The sequence below is a fragment of the Heloderma suspectum genome, chromosome 1, assembly GCF_057233095.1.
Source record: "Heloderma suspectum isolate Gila_16-S chromosome 1, 16-S_ref, whole genome shotgun sequence".
Classification (NCBI taxonomy): Eukaryota; Metazoa; Chordata; class Lepidosauria; order Squamata; family Helodermatidae; genus Heloderma; species Heloderma suspectum.
In genome coordinates, this window is record NC_139458.1 from 343,078,103 (window position 1) to 343,095,980 (window position 17,878).

Genomic DNA, 17,878 nt, shown 5'->3' on the forward strand with positions numbered 1-17,878 from the left:
AGCTCATGATCCAAAGCATACCACATCATCTGTCAAACATCGTGGAGACAGTGTTATGGCATGGGCATGTATGGCTGCCAATGGAACCGGGTCACTGGTGTTTACTGATGACCTGACTGCTGATAAAAGCAGCAGGATGAATTCTGAAGTGTATAGGGCTATACTTTCTGCTCAGATTCAGCCAAATGCTGCCAAACTGATAGGGCGCTGGTTCATTTTGCAGATGGATAATGACCCAAAACATACAGCAAAAGCTACCCAAGAGTTTCTCAGGGCAAAGAAGTGGGATGTCCTCCAATGGCCAAGTCAGTCACCTGATCTCAACCCAATAGAGCATGCTTTTCACTTACTGAAGACAAGACTGAAGGCAGAAAGACCCACAAACAAGCAGCAGCTGAAGGCAGCTGCAGTAAAGGCCTGGCAAAGCATCTCGAGGGAGGAAACTCAGCATTTAGCCATGTCCATGGGTTCCAGACTTCAGGCAGTCATTGACTGCAAAGGATTTTCATCCAGGTATTAAAGGCGATCCTTAAGTTTGAAATGATGTTGGTTTGTTCCATTACTTATGAGCCACCAATGATGGATGTGTGTGTATGCCACTGGCTGTACTTCCTGAATGGTTCGTGCCCCACTTTTGTCAACCCCCTTGAATTACAGCTGAAAGTCCTGACTTCACTCCCATCTGGGTGTGTTTCCTTTCAACTTTAATGTGGTGGTGTACAGAGGCCAACTGCCAAAACAGTTATCTTTGTTCCAATATTTCTGACCCTGACTGTATTGAAATGGGGTCGGTCGGTCGAATTATAAAGACACATGAACAAACGCACACATGCTTCCAGGGATATTGGTTAAAATAACCCAAGGGGAAAACATGCTACACACACCCTGCAGGATGCTCCTGAGGTCCCACAGTTTGCAGAGAGTGAGCCACCACCCACTAGGGCCAGGATCTGTGTAGCATTACAGTCTGGAAGTGCATCACCAGGGATTGAGGGCAAGCATGCAGCAGCCACGGGAGGGCAGCAGACAGAGGGAGATGTCATGGGCAGTAGGTGGCTGGGCCAAGGTGAGTTGCAGCTTGGGGAGCCTATAGCGTTCTACCCAGGTACATGTGCCTGAAGACATGGGAAGCAGGGGTTTGGGGACAGAGGCCACCCCACAGGCGTATCTACATTACTAGGTAAGACCTCATCATTAGAGGACTGCCTGCAGCAAAAATGGCAACTGAGGGATTGCGTGAGCAAGCGTCACATCCTTTGATGTGTGAAGTGTGAAGGCTGGGGGTGGGGGGGGAGAAAAAAACCAAACCATGTTTTCCCAGGGACTTTTTTCTGACCAGGGTCAGGGGGAGGCAGAGGGATTGCATTTTCAATTTTTTCCCCATTTTTCCCCTGTTTTTTTCCTGGGCGTGTCCTAATGATGTCATCACCCAAAACATCCCCAGAACATGCCTGGCAATAGCTGCAGGAGGGCCACAGTCTCCAAGTCCACAGTCTCGAACACCAGTGAATCTAACATCTCAGCAAAAACGGAGAAAAATCCATGGCCTGTCAGCCAATTGACATTTATTAACCAAAATGCTCAAAAATCAATTGTGGGCATATTGAAAGATAAGGAATCTGGGAGGGGGGTGTTGATCCAGGATTGTCTCTAGCCATAGAGATCCCCCATCATCGCCATACAATAGGGGGTGAAGTACCTTGTGTTGCCCAAGGGAAAATCTCTATCCAAGAAAACCTGAAGTTGTGCTGCCATCACCCCACTCAAGAACCTTGCTTTAACATGTAAGATTGGAGACTGTTGATAATTATACATTGGTGGGATCTAGTGTAGGCTTCTTCATCGATGGTCTCACAGTTGCCTCCTTTAGGGAGATGGGAACAATACCTTCCCTCATAGAAGCATTCACCACATCCCCTACCCACTTGGCCAGCCCCCCTCTGGCAGCTTTAATCCACCTGGATGGGCAAGGATCCATAAGCAGGTAGTAGGCTTCACTCCTCTAAGTAGCTTACCCACATTTTCAGGTCATCACGGAGAGCTGCTAAGGGCTCACTTCCACCACTCTGAGGTTCAGAATGTATTAACACTACCTCACCACTTGAAACAGCTCAGCTAGATGACACTGTACTGATGTAACAGAGGCAGAGAAGAATAATCCGTTTGCTGCCTCCACCGCTACAGAGTAAGCTTTGACAATGATTGGCTCTGTCGCAAGTCTCCCTCCAATGCCGCTTTAGCGTCACCCAAAGCATTTTATTGCCCTCAGCTCCTCCAAAAACAAAGCACCCAGGGCTCAACATGATGAGAGGGTGCCTAAGAGCTATTGGGTCAGCCGCCCAGGTCATCTCCCCATTCCACAGATCAGTCATGGCTTCGACAGGATCGCTAACTCTGGTGGCAAGAAAACCCTAGCACTTCTTCAGTCCAGCAAAATCCCCCTGTGATGGGTTCAGCACCAAAACGGGGAGATGAGTTTGCTCAACCCCCTTGTATGCACTTCAGAACCAATTCTATCACAAGGACTAGAGTGACTAGGGGACAAGTACCACTGCTATGTTCATTCCATTAGCCAAAGACAAGACCCTGCCATGGCATCACTTACTCCCCACCTTTCAGCCCTGTGCCCTTTTGGGGCACTAAGGAAGAGGACTGACACTACATCCCTAGAACTCTGGGGGTACAGCTCCAGCCCTTCCAAGTTTCTCTCACCCACCGGGTTCCATGGAACTCTAAGGATATTCAGGCCTGGTCTCCCCAGTGTCCTTTATAGACCAGATAAGGAACTCATGGCAAGGGTGAGGAGAGGGAAAAAATCTCTCTCCTCTCTTACCTTACCCTCCCCAGCCCATAGTCACTTGAAGCCCCTTATCTGTACTATCACAAACCCTGTGCCATCATTTTTGCAACACAAGTTCTGCATTCTGGTCACCAGCCAAAACCAAAATTTTGTTTAGCTTTCCCCCTCACAAACCGCTTCCCTATGTAAGAGCTAATAAATGCACTTGCAGCTAAAATCTTAGCATTGAATTCTACAGTGCAAAATACAACTTTCCTTCCTTCCTCCCCTCCTTAAACTGAACTTCATTTGCACCTGCTAATTTCCATGCAGCGCATCCTGTGCAACTAAGTAGTTAGTGAAAATTACATTTTTACAGGTTTTTAAGCTAGCAAATAGTAACATATAATTGAGAGGAATTATTTCAGCTTCCTCAGTGGAAAATTCCTAGCATCAGATGCAAAAAGGGGGCTAGTTTTCAAATATAGCAGTTTTGATACAGAACAGATAGCCTGATTATATCCAGCTGATGGAGCACGCCTCTACTTGTGCTGCAAGAGCTAAAGCAGCATTCAGCGTGAAATAAGCACCCCAAAACACCACTGAGCCTCTTAGCTACACCATTTTTACAGCAGTATGTTGCATCAGCAGGAGAAAGACAGGCCTATACCCACAGGATCCTGCAATAAGAGCCAGGGTAACCCATTCATTTTGCACATCTCTCTCCCACCCCCACCTAAAGCCCTTTGTGCAGTGGTCCTGCATTGCACAGAAGCACTTCCTCAAGGCTGGCTTGGGAGTACCAGTGACTGCCATTGCCCTGCAGTAAAGTGTGAGGCCATCCCTCTGTACCTGAATGAAGCGTATGAGAGGTCCCCTTTACCCCATTCTAGGAGGACATCACAACATATGCTGCTGATATGATTAAATAGCAAATTATTTGCCAGTTCTCAGGATAGGCATGGGAATGTCAAAGGGTAGGCATGGCCAGGCACCAGCCGAGGGCCCACACCCCAGCAGGGGCCCACTGACAAGACAGCCCGCCATCCCAGACTTTCTCCTTCTCTTTACCATTGCAACCTGCTTGTTCACCTGTGTCTCACTCCGGCCGAGACAACGGTGGTGGAGAGAAAGAGGAGCAGTACTTGCTGCCTACTTGCTAGCGGTAACAATGATGAGAGAGACTATGAGGTGCAATAATGGTCGGTGATGATAGCAGTGAGAACACAGACTCACTGAGGGAGGGGACCCACTCGGCATCATGCCCAAGGGGCTTCGTTGCCAAAAGAACTGGAGTATATAATTTTTATTAACACCACTAAGCTGATAATTGGCTTTTTAGTTATAGACTTGATATCACAGTTAAATCAGCTCTAACGCATAGCAGGATCAAACAGTGAGCTTCATATCTGAAAAGAAGTTTACATATTGTCTCCCAGGTCGAATGCAATATTTTTTTTACCCAGTGCACTAGACTGTCACAAAATGAAAACTACAAACAAACAAAAAGTTAAACACTCTCTGGAAAGTTTGATAAAATGGATAAATGTGAGAGGAAGTCTGCCATTCTGGTTTTAACTGTTCATGCAAATTATGAAAACGAAGCACCACACAAACAAATAGCCCAGCAAAAGACCAGAACGGAACAAAGCAACAGAACAAAAAGGCATAGCAACTAGGGTGCCATCAACAAAGAACTACTGTTGTGCTGCCTCTATTCTTTTCCATTTTTATGCCGGCAGTACAGCAGCAGTGCTTGGGAGACACATCTCTACAAGACAACTGCCCTAAACATTGCCATCAAGCCGGACATGGAGTAAAGTCCAAGTGCTAAATTATTTGTCTCAGTCCATGTGCTTTCAGCTCTTGATTGCAATGCTAAAGGATTTTATAAATTCCCTGCTACCAAAGCAGTGTAATAAAAGGCCAATTGTTATATTGCAGCCACCATGCAAAAGCCATAGAAATATTTAAAAATAAAAACGTAATGTTTAAAAATAACCTGAAAGAGCTGGTCGTCTAATGGCTTGCCCTTGCATGTGCCTCCCCCCCGGCCCCCATAATGCAGATTGTTTCCATTCAAGCATCAGGCGTCAACAGGAATGAATGGGTATTGGCATAGAAATTCTCCATGCAATAGCAGAAGTAAGGAGACAAGAACACCTGAAATGATCAACACTCGCTTTGCAGAGTTGTTGCAGAATTAGGAGGATGAACATGACTTCTCCACATACCGGAATAAACATGGAAATTAGTAGAGAACTGCAGCAAAATGGATGAGACCAGTCAAAACACAGCTGCTGGGGAACTGCCAGGCAGTGGAGGGGTCTTTGGATTTTGTTTTGAACCATCAGAATACACACGGAAAGAGTTTATAATAAAAAGATGTTGACTTGCAAAAGAATGCTATGGAAACCTATTTGTTGTTAGAGCCATGCATGTGTATTATCACACTCACACACACACACACACACACACACACACACGAGCATCTCCAGCAACCAAGGTTGATGGATCTCAACACTTCACTTTCTTACAGGCTTTATAGAATTTCTCCATGACAAAGTGGGGAAAAAAATTAATGGAGGAACTTGTGGGTGAGGGAGGAGTCTTCAACTCTCCTTCCTTGCTCCACAGTTGAACATTGTTTTCTAAGATTTATTATTATTACATTTTGTTTATTATTTGGATAATGGCAGGATGGCACTCTAAGACAGACCGAGGTGGGGCGTTGGGGGAGAGTCTTCATTTAAAATCAATTGTTCTTATTCAGAATGCACTCACATAACCTTCCCTTTCCCTCTTACATAAACCAGGTATAAAATCTCCCAAGGGGTATGTTTGTCATAATATGTTCATGCATAATAACCCTACAGGGAGATCTTTAAAAAAAAAATAGAACAAGTGTTAAGAGCAACAAATGACTTCATTTTTTGTTGAGACAGAACTAAGGGTCTTTAGACATATTATCATATGATGCTTTTACATGTCCGGAAATAGAACAGCAAGAAAAATGCCAGAATGCATCTCTAGGATCAAATCATATCACTGATCAAATTCTCATTTATTTACACATTCCAACTTCTAATCCCACAATGAAAAATAGTTAGAATATGCAATTGTAAATGTAATAATATATTTCTCTGAAATAACACTCATTTTATTTTCCTTAAGGCCTGCTCATAGCCAATGAGGTAGTAGTACACTCTAAAGTTCCAGAACTCCAATGGTACACAGTAGACCCTTGCTTTGGGGAATCAGCAACTCTCATGGGAAGCAATAATGCTTCCCAAGAGATACACCAGAGATCTGTTTCTGCAACACTATGCATCTGCTCCTAGGCATCTTGCTATAAAAGAATACCATTACATAATTCTAGGCCAACACTGTGTATTATGCATACCCTGAGCTGCTATATTTGGTCTAACAAACATGGCTGTCAACATATTACACTAGCAAGCTTTCCAGAACCATATAAACAAGTAAAGAGCATTTTTTAAAAAAACAGATGTCCAAGGCAGGCCACTAACATCATGGCAGGTTATGACCAGGGAATATCTAGGGGGGAAATCCCTTGATGAACAATACGCCCCAAAATTGTTTCCTGCTCATAGTCTGGCATAAGCCCTGGATTCTACAACATCTAACCATACTCAGCTCAGTTGCTTCTAGAGACCTTCCCTAAAGAAGCCATCCCACATCTCCTGCTCAGCAGACATGCAGTGTGGGTGCAATGCAATGCATGTAAAAACCATTCTGCAGAATTTCACAGGTCTGCATTTGTCAGTATTAAAAGGAAACCGTTTTTCATAGGGAAAATACCAAGGACATTCAGCTACACCAAGTGTTAACATTCAGACTCAAGTAACAAATACTTATCATTCCACAACACAAAAGTTCATTACAGCAGTAGCCTTTAAAGGGGCAGGCAGGCGGGCAGGATTAAACGGATTCTCACATATAAGAACTCTGCTCTGCTGTAATGCTTTAGAATGTTTATATGAAACAGGATTCTTTCCCAACAGTTAGCTTGAAAGTGCACATTTTGCCATTACTGTTTTTTTTTAAATTGCTGTTTCTGTCCCCATGAATCAGCAAGAAAGGGTTAATTAGCAAAGTCCAGTTGGTAGTTTAAGAAAAGGAAAAACCCACCAAGGAAAATAAAACTGTTGTGGACTTTCATAGTTAGAATCATCTGGCAATTTCAGACCTCACTGCATGATCCCTTGAATGCTTTATACCCAGCTGATGGGCATAAGTGATATGCCATCTCTATTATGCAAGTGATGTAGTCTCTTCAAGTGAAATTAATCATAGAATATCCTGGTCACCTCCGATCAGCTGAATCTACTGACATGCTTTGTAAAGTGAACCTTGAAATAAACTATCATTTTCTCCCCTGGTATTTTTCCAAAGGTTGGGGAGGCAGGGGCAGAGAAGGAGAGATAAAATTATCATATTTCTCACAGTCCTTGCTAAAGCACAGTAAGCACAAGCTGATTGGCTTGCTGTCACAGATGGAAATATCAATCAGGGCACTGTGCTAGCCCTGGCTCACCGCAAGGTGCAGACCTGAAACTAGGTCTCAGCCAGCCTCTACTGCGAAGCTGGGGGACTGCAAGGGGGGGGGGTTGGCAGGGGGGAGAACACTACTTTCTCACAGCAGGAAGAAGGGGAGGCCACGAGCGTTTCCTGTTGTGCAGATTAAACAAGCAAATACGTCATTGCCTTTACATTCCCTTAGGGTGTCAGCAAATTAAGGGCCAAAGTTCAACCATTTCCAATGCATTGGGAAAGGGGAGGGTGTTCTTTCCTTGTGTCGGTCTTGCGTGTATGCGCACACACACACACACACACGATATAGAGAACCATCTACGTGAGAGTGAGAGAGAGACTTTTTGCACTTGCATACAAAAACAGAAAAAATGCATTTTGCCAGGCTCAATGGCTCAAAAGTAAGGAGCCTATCTTGAGAGATACTATTTTTGCTCAGGGTACAGCAAAGTTTATGTATGGAGCATTCATGATTTCCAGAGAACTCACAGCTAAGTTCCTACTCGCTGTACCTGTTCTGAAGAATGGAAAATCTATTTTTGGACACTCAGTGGAATAAACATTTCATGCCTATATAAGTCTTATCTGCACATCCGAGGAGCGGGGGGAGGGGGAGAGAGAGGCAAAAGTTATCAGGCAGTATTATGACCATAAGCAATGCTTTGTTTATAAACATTATCTCATGTTTTGAGATGTGGAGCAGGAAATCATGCATATGTAGTCTTTGGCTCTCTTCACACCTCGCATTTTATCCCACTACAAACCGGTCCTTTTAATTCCAGATCCTTTCCAGGATTTACACTGGCCCTGTATACAGGCATCTCTCATAGCGCATCCCTCCACTCTATACCTTTTATGGCTGAGTGGAGCTGCACAGAACAATCAGGATAGAAGGGGGCTGCTGGCCCAATGCCCCCTCCCCTCCCCTAAACATTGGTTCCTGTAACATGATTGATGGCTCTGCCCCATCCCTCCACTCCTCCACAGCAGGAGGTCGGAAGCCATTCTAGTGACCGAGATAATGGGCTATGGGAGCTGGTCCGCTCCTTCCCCCAACTTTGTGGTAAGGGAAAGAGAGTCTTCTCAGTGGCTTACCCTGAGGTTGCTGGCGCTGCTAGCCCTTCTCTGCTAAATATGTCAGTGTGTGATGGAATTAAATGCAGTACTTTGCTTGCACTACTGAGTTTGAAGGGTATACCGATTTCCAGGTTCCCAACCAGAGAAGTAAGAAATCCACAAACGGACTTGTATTCAATCAACGCACCAAGCCATGCCTAGCAGCCCACCGCCCCAGGCGACTGCTTCACAGGGGACACCTTCTTCATTAGATCCAGCTTGCTTCCCCCACTCCACACTGTTGTTGCTCTTCTCCCTTATTCTGGCTTCCCAATGACCTTGCAAGGTGGGCTAGGAGAAGAGATAGTGGCTGGCTAAGTGGGAGGGAGTACTATGGAAAACCACCTGCCTTATCTAAAACAACTCCACACTCAGAAACAAAATCATTAAAAATGACCATTCCAAGCTCTGCATGATGAATTTATTCAGGGGAGGAGAAAAGGCACTTTTAATACCCATTGAAATCCTAACTGTCAAGCCTTTCTCCAGCGTGGCTGAGAAGGGAGACTCCTCCATTCACTCTGGGAGGAAAAAAGCCCATCAATTTGGTGAGCAAAAGGGAGAAGAAGCAGTCAGTGAAGTCAATGGGAGGGGGAGGTTCCAAGTAAATGCATTGAAGGGGATGGGAGACCTTAAGACTGCTACTCTATGTAGACTTACAATGCACTCCTATGCATGCCTACTCAGAAGCAAACCACACAGATTTCAATGGCACATACTCCCAGGAAAGGAAAACCTTACAGCCACTGAGTTTACTCAGAAGTAAGCATTGCTGTGTTCAGGAGGATCTTGGAGAAGCCTTTGGGATGGTTAACCACTTTACAGTTCAAGCACCCATAGTGGAATGGAAGAGAGACAGAAATGGTCACTGGAAGTGTGGTCAGTGACCTGCCCTCCCACTGATTTGTTGTCATGACAATGTTATTCAACACCGCCCTGCAACACCACCTAACACCCACCCACACAAAGCGGGACAAAGTGCTAAAGGGGAAATACACAGAGGGAAAATGGCAATTTCAATTGCAAGCACAGAAAATGCCAGGTTTCCCCGTACTCAGATAACACAGGGGGGAGGGGGAGTTGTGAGATTGCAGGAGAGCAGCAGCGGTGTTTAAAGCTCCCATGAAAACCAGTGATTAAAGAAGATCAATCCTGCTAAAAAAAACCAAGGTGTGAAGAGAGCCTATATGGAACTATCTTCTGTTGTACACATGAACACTTGGAAGAGAGCAAGAGGTAAGAACAGAAACAGATATGTTTCTGGTATGAACAAGGTAATAAAACATTGTTAATATTGCCAAATATTTTGACCCTGAAAACAGTTATTTTCTTTTTTCAAACTCAACATGAAAAGAACCAGCAACTTGCTATTTTTCAAATGGATTATAAAAGGAATCTACTATAAAATCACTGGTGAAATTAACCCCTAGTGCATCAATTTAATTTTTCTGCATTGGTGTGTACAGCAGCCATTTACACATATGGCAGAACATGAAAGGGTTCATTTAAAGACACTGATGGCATAAGCCCTACAAAGACTGCATCCTTCAAATACAATACCATATAGATCTTAAACCAGGAAAGTTGAAAGACAATCTCCCAATGCTTTGGACTACAGTTCTCATGAGCTCCAACCAGCATGGCCAATTATCAACAGTGATGGGAGATATAGGGCTCTCTCACATGGAGCGTTTATCCTGCTATCAAGTTTGCAGGCTCTTTAGATGACACTGTGAGCCTCCAGGACATCTCCTGCACTAAATGCCCTTTGTTCTGTTTTTAAATAAATCACAGATAATGAGCTATCAAACTACCCCGTTGTGTTCCACTTGAGTTCCTTCCGTGAAAAGAAGAAAAGTGGCAAGAAGAGGAGCAGGATCAATGAAAGATATGGAAGACTCAGATACGGGGAGAAGCGGAGAAAAGGGGAGGGGGGAAACGAAGCACGTGAAAAGGGGAGTCGTGATGCTGCATTTAAAACGGAAGCAGAAAGCCCCATTTAAATGCAGGAATTTAGGCTGGTGTAGAGGTGCTCTTAGTCCAAAACAACTGGATGGCACCACACTGGGGAAGCTGCAATAGAAGAAAGAGAAACAGACAAAAATGCTATATCTGACTGCACTGAGGTACCTAACAGAGAACACAGCAATGAAAGTACTAGGGAAATAAATGTTAAAACCCATTACTGCAATTCTCTGCTTGTTAATAGCAAAATGTAATAAGAAGCTGTCGTACAAGTAGCCACGTGCAGAATGTTAATCTTTTTGTAATTATCTCTTGTTGATCTATGTCACTGGAAGAACTGTATTAAACCATCCCTGGCGAAGATCTGGCAGAGAAAAACACCATCTGCTTGTCACAGTAAAATACAAATCTTGAACCTTATAAAATAGTATTCAAACAACTAATACTAATATCGTAGTGGTTTATGAGCAACTAGGACCTCAGTCTACATAACCCAGCCTGTAAAAAAACCCCATAATCTTAAAGTTTATCCAATGTTATAGTTGAGCTCTGGATACATATTACACTGATACTGCACCAGTTGCACTGGTTACCAGTGAAATTCTGGGCCAAAGTTAAAATGCTGTCCATTAAGAGCTGTTAGACTGGCAGGCACTAGTGGTGGCCCTTAATCTATGGAACCCCTTTCTCTGGGGACGTGTGGATAGCTTCAACCATGCCTGCACTAGTTACATCTTGAGTAGATTACTGTAATGTGCTCAATGTGGGGCTGCCTTTAAGACAACTAAGCTTCAACTTGTACAGCAGGGGTCCCCAACCTTTTTGGACCCGAGGGCACATCTGGAAACTTCAGAAACTGCTGTGGGCACTACCACAAAATGGCTCCCATGGAGGATGTGGCCCGTCACATAATGGCTGCTGTAGGGGCCCAGCTAGTCAAGAGGTGAGGAGTGTGCAAAGGGGAAAGGTCTGTGTGGATGGAAGAAGCAACTCTTTCCATTTCCCCCTCCCTTCCAGTCTCTAGCCTCGCTATTTCTCTCCCCCAACCCCTTCCCTTGCTATTTCTCTCCCTTACCCATCTCTAGCCTTCTTTTTCTCCATTCCTAGCCCCTAGTGTTGTGCTTTTTCTCCCACTCACCCCTTTATCTTGCTATTTCTCTCTACTCCCAGTCTCTAGCCTCACTATTTCTCTTCTCTCTATTTCTTTACCTTGCTGTTTCTCTCCCCCACCCCCACCTCTAGCCTCGTTTTTCTCTCCCCTCTACTCCTTTGAGTTGCTTTCTCTTCCTGCTCACTGAACAGATGATCAGTAGTAGGTCCAGGAACAGGAAGGAGAACCTAGCGTCCTAATGTTTTTCCATTGTTTATTAAAACATTTTGAAGGGGGCAGGGAGTGAAGAGCTTTACGGGCACCATTGGGGGTGCCTGTGGGCGTCACGGCACCTACCGTGTTGGGGATCCTTGTTGTAGAGAATGCTGCCACTTTGGGTGTTGGTTAGGGGTAAGAAGTTGGAACATATTACACTGATACTGTCCCCTTCATGGATCACTGCCTTGTTGTGGCGAAGGGGCTTGCGTAACTCAGTGAACCCATAAGCTATGCCGTGCAGGGCCACCCAAGACGGACAGGTCATGGCGGAGAGTTCTGACAAAATGTGGTCCACTGGAGAAGGAAATGGCAACCCACTCCAGTATTCTTGCCAAGAAAACCCCATGGAACGTATCAAAAGGCTAAAAGAGATGACGCCGGAAGATGAGACCCTCAGGTCGGAAGGTGTCCAATATACTACTGGGGAAGAGCAGAGGGTATTTCTAAGTAGTGCCAGAAAGAGTGAAGTGGCTGGGCCAAAGCCGAAAGGACACTCAGCTGTGGATGTGTCTGGTGGTGAAAAGAAAATCTGATGCTGTAAAGAACAATATTGTTTAGGAACCTGGAATGTCAGATCAATGAATCAAGGTAAGCTAGAGGTGGTCAAACATGAGATAGCAAGATTGAACATCGACATCTTGGGAATCAGCGAACTAAAATGGACAGGCATGGGCGAATTTAATTCAGGTGACCATCATATCTACTACTGTGGGCAAGAATCCCTTAGAAGAAATGGAGTAGCACTCATAGTCAACAAAAGGGTGGGAAAAGCAGTACTGGGGTACAATCTCAAAAATGACAGAATGATCTCAGTATGAATCCAAGGCAAACCATTTAACATCACAGTAATTCAAGTCTATGCCCCAACCACATATGCCGAAGAAGCTGAGGTTGATGGGTTCTATGAAGCCCTACAACACCTTCTAGAACTAACCCCAAAAAAAGATGTCCTCTTCATCATAGGGGATTGGAATGCTAAAGCAGGAAGTCAAGAAATCACCAGGATAACAGGCAGGCATGGCCTGGGTGTACAAAATGAAGCAGGACAAAAGCTAATAGAGTTTTGCCAAGAGAACACGCCGATCATAGCAAACACTCTTTTCCAACAGCACAAGAGACGACTCTACACATGGACATCACCAGATGGTCAATATCGAAATCAGATTGATTATGTCCTTTGCAGTCAAAGATGGAGAAGCTCTATACAGTCAGTAAAAACAAGACCTGGAGCTGACTGTGGCTCAGATCATGAGCTTCTTGTTGCAAAATTTCAGCTTAAATTGAAGAACGAAGGGAAAACCACTAAACCATTCAGGTATGACCTCAATCATATCCCTTATGAATATACAGGTGAGGAATAGATTTCAGGGATTAGACCTGATAGACAGAGTGCCTGAGGAACTATGGATGGAGGTCCATAACATTGTTCAGGAGGCAGCAACTCAATCCATACCAAAGAAAAAGAAATGCAAGAAAGCCAAGTGGCTGTCTGATGAGGCTTTACAAGTAGCTGAAGAAAGAAGGGAAGCGAAAAGCAAGGGAGAAAGGGGAAGATATATCCAACGGAATGCAGAGTTCCAGAGAATAGCAAGGAGAGACAAGAAGGCCTTCTTAAATGAACAATGTAAAGAAATCGAGGAAAACAACAGAATGGGAAAGACTAGAGATCTCTTCAAGAAAATTGGAGATCTCAAGGGAACGTTTTGTGCAAAGACGGGCATGATAAAGGACAAAGAAGGCAGGGACCTAACAGAAGCAGATGAGATTAAGAAGAGGTGGCAAGAATACACAGAAGAACTATACAGGAAAGATCTTAATGTCCCTGATAGCCATGATAGTGCGGTCACTGAACTTGAGCCGGACATCCTCGAGAGTGAAGTCAAGTGGGCCTTAGGAAGCATTAGTAACAACAAAGCTAGCGGAGATGACAGCATTCCAGCTGAGCTATTTAAAATCCTAAAAGATGATGCTGTTAAAGTGCTGCACTCAATATGTCAACAAATCTGGAACACTCAACAGTGGCCACAAGACTGGAAAAAGTCAGTTTACATTCCGATTCCAAAGAAGGGCAATGCCAAAGAGTGTTCAAACTACCGCACAATTGCGCTCATTTCACATGCCAGCAAGGTGATGCTCAAAATCATACAAGCTAGGCTTCAGCAGTATGCGAACTGAGAACTACCGGAAGTACAAGCTGGGTTTCGAAGAGGCAGAGGAACTCGAGATCAAAGCGCCAACGTTCGCTGGATCATGGAGAAAGCAAGAGAATTCCAGGAAAACGTCTATTTCTGCTTCATTGACTACGCTAAAGCCTTTGATTGTGTGGATCACAACAAACTGTGGCAAATTCTTAAAGTGATGGGAGTACCAGACCACCTTACCTGTCTCCTGAGAAACCTGTACGAGGGTCAAGAAGCAACAGTAAGAACCAGACATGGAACAACCGAGTGGTTCAAAATTGGGAAAGGAGTACGACAAGGCTGCATATTGTCACCCTGCTTATTTAACTTATATGCAGAGTACATCATGAGAAATGCCGGGTTGGATGAATCACAGGCTGGAATTAAGATTGCCGGGAGAATTATCAACAACCTCCAATATGCAGACGATACCACCCTAATGGCAGAAAGCGAAGAGGATCTCAAGAGCCTCTTGTTGAGGGTGAAAGAGGAGAGTGCAAAAGCTGGTTTGAAACTCAACATTAAAAAAACGAAGATCATGGCATCTGGCCCCATCACTTCCTGGCATATCGAAGGGGAAGAAATGGAAGCAGTGACAGATTTTATTTTCTTGGGCTCCGAGATCACTGCAGACGGTGACTGTAGCCATGGAATTAAAAGACGCTTGCTCCTTGGGAGGAAAGCTATGGCAAACCTAGACAGCATAGTAAGAAGCAGAGACATCACCTTGCCGACAAAGGTCCGTCTAATCAAAGCTATGGTTTTCCCAGTAGTAATGTATGGCTGTGAGAGCTGGACTATAAGGAAGGCTGAGTGCCGAAGAATTGATGCTTTCGAACTGTGGTGCTGGAGAAGACTCTTACAAGTCCCCTGGACTGCAAGGAGGTCAAATCAGTCCATCCTAAAGGAAATCAACCCTGAGTGCTCATTGGAAGGACAGATACTGAAGCTGAATCTCAAATATTTTGGCCACTTAATGCGAAGAGAAAACTCTCTGGAAAAGACCCTGATGCTGGGAAAGACTGAAGGCAAAAGGAGAAGGGGACGACAGAGGATGAGATGGGTAGATAGCATCACCGATGCGATGAATATGAACTTGAGCACACTCCAGGAGAGAGCGCAGGACAGGAAGGCGTGGCGTGCTATGGTCCATGGGGTCACGAAGAGTCGGACACGACTGAACGACTGAACAACAACAACACTGATACTGTACCAGTTGGACTTGTTACCAGTGTAATTCTGGGCCAACATCAAATGCTGGCTATTAAGATCTGTTAGACAGGCAGGCACTAGGCTCAGGACCCTTTTAGTGGTGGCCTTTAATCTATGGAACTCCTTTCTCAAGGGATGTGCAGATAACCTCATCCGTTATGGCCTTCAAGAAGGCCTTGAAAACCTGTTTCAAATGGCCTTTATTTGAGATGTCTTCATTAAGTCTGCTGTGGAATTGTGGTTTTATAGTATTCAATACTCTGCAAGCTGCTGACTTCCCTGAAGCAGGAGATTCTCAACCTAAAGCCTATCTATCCTTCAGTCATGTTGCTTTTAACAATTGGGAGGGGATTCATTGGGCCACTGTTTTCTACTGTGAAACTGATCTTGCAGTTAGGAGAGCTCTAGTCAGGCTTTCTGAACCTGAACAGGGCAAAGGCGGGAGGAGGAGCACTCCAGCCCCACCCCTCTCACTCGTCACATTTGTCGCCCTCAACTCATGGAGGACGACAGTCTGAAGAGGAGAGACTCCTGTATCCGTGGAGGCTCTCCTCACAAGCCAGAAAGTGGATTCCAGGGAGCTGTAGGCCAAAACATCTGAAGGGCCATAAGTTGCTCACTCCTGCTGAATAAGAAGAGGATAAAAGACAACAAGATGGCTTCTCAGCTGACAACTCTAACAGGACACTACCTTCTGCATTCAGCCTTTTTCAGGCACACATTTGACTAAGGGCCTGTCATGGTCCCAGGGATCATGCCCCCATTACTTCAGCGGAAGAGTTATTGCTCCCTGATGCAAACCATAGCAAGAAGACCCCATGCCAGGAGATGGACCAGGAGGAGCCAGCTTCCTCAGGAGAGATGTCCATGGGTCCATCCCTGAAAGAGGATTTAAAAGTTTAAATCCACCCCCTTCCCCACCACACACACCTCCTGGAGCACCACAACCTTTGACTCTGCATTAGAACCTCCTCTAGCCTTGACCTCCACACAACCAGGACAGTGTCTGCCAAATCATAAATGATGTTCACATATTCACATACAAAAGAGGGTGGGGGTGGAGTCTATTGTTTACATGAAACTGATTGCACTAGGGATGGAAATGAAACCTGCCCCCTCCCCAGCCTTACCACCTTGCAATCCATTGCTTTGATCAGTTTTCTCCCAGAGCTTGAAAGAAACTGTTTAAAAAGCAATGGAACACCATGAGATAATGGTGAGGAGAGCAAGTTATGCTTCTGTTCCCCACACATTTATTTTCATGTAAAGTATTATCTTCCCATCCCCCATGTAAATATGTGAATACAGCAGACACATGGATAAACTGTCATGGCTGCACTGTGACATGTACTTTGCCCTAAGATGATAAGAGTCTGCTTACTGTATATACAGCAAGTGGGTTGTTTCACATACCCCACAAGCTCAGCTATGCCCTATGATAATTACATGGAATATAAACAGAAGGCTATGAAATGAATGCCCAGAGACATTAGCTGAAAAAGAGGATGCAACGAAGCCTCAACCTGGAGAGTATGTTAATTTTATCACAAATACACAACCCAGTCATTCAAACGCACCAGTAGGAGTAAGTGAATACCGGTCTAAAGAGGATGTTTTCAACCCTCTTAATATCTGCACTGAGCTCCAAGGCAATGTGGTTCCCTTGCTTTTGGGCTTGAAACACTTGTTTCTTATACATATGCTTTAGGTGAATAGAGTACATGCTGTCACATTTTAAAGTTCTAATCGAACTTCTAGAGAAGATAAAGCAACTCTTCTATAAACTTCAATGATGTTTGCGTAGAGCATTAAGGGAACAGTAAATTGTGGTTAACCACATAACATCTTTCCCAGCCACACCCTGCTCCCCTGAGCAAGGATGGCTTGTGCCAGAGGATGGCTGTGGTGTTGTTGTTACGCTCCTCCCCTCAACTTGTTACTCTGAAAATGAGTTAATGCAAACTTTTGACTTCAGATGTTTCTTATCACAAAGGCAAAGACTGCAACAATTACACTGGGAAAATTCAATGAAAAGAAGTTATATCATCCACTATTTTGCAGTTTGGAATGATATTTCTTTTTATCTCAAACACAAGCACACACACAAATACACTGATTCACATGCACATAAGCCATAAGAACATTTAGAAAAAAGAGACAAAGGGTAGGTTGAAAAATGAAGCGCTACAGAAAGCGTCCAACTTTCAAGTTAAAACTACCAGTGTTAAATGTTTAACTATAGCAGATGTCAAAACAAAAGCTAAAGCCAGTGGTTCTCAAAAAGTAACCTACTTTCAAGCTTACAATATTTACCGAAAATTTCATTCACGGAAACAATGAGAAAACTCTATAGAAAAATTAGGGGGGGTCACTTTCACAGCTGCTGTCTCATAAATTCAACTATAACCTAGGCAACAATAATATTTACAATAAACGTATTTCACAAGGGAGCAAGCATTTTCACTGAAAATGGCCAGATGATATCAATTAAAAGAAACAGAATACTTACAAAAGGCCCAGCTACTGGGCTATGAAGTGTAAATGGGGGGGGGGGGTTCCCACCTGATTATTGCACCGCAAGAAATATTTTGAGTCACACACAGTCCTCTCACTTGCCACAGGAAGAAAGTAGCATGGCAGAGTTCCATTTTTGTTTGAGTGCATTACCTCCCTGACCGCCTGAGTTCAGGATTTGTTGGCCGA

The 17,878-nt window shown here is 44.4% G+C and overlaps 1 protein-coding gene across 12 annotated transcripts in view; it reads right to left on the reverse strand.

The window, feature by feature from the left end:
* HIVEP2 (HIVEP zinc finger 2) overlaps positions 1–17,878 on the reverse strand; it is a 169,786-nt gene that overhangs the window by 129,241 nt on the left and 22,667 nt on the right. The gene's annotated exons all lie outside the window — the stretch shown is intronic.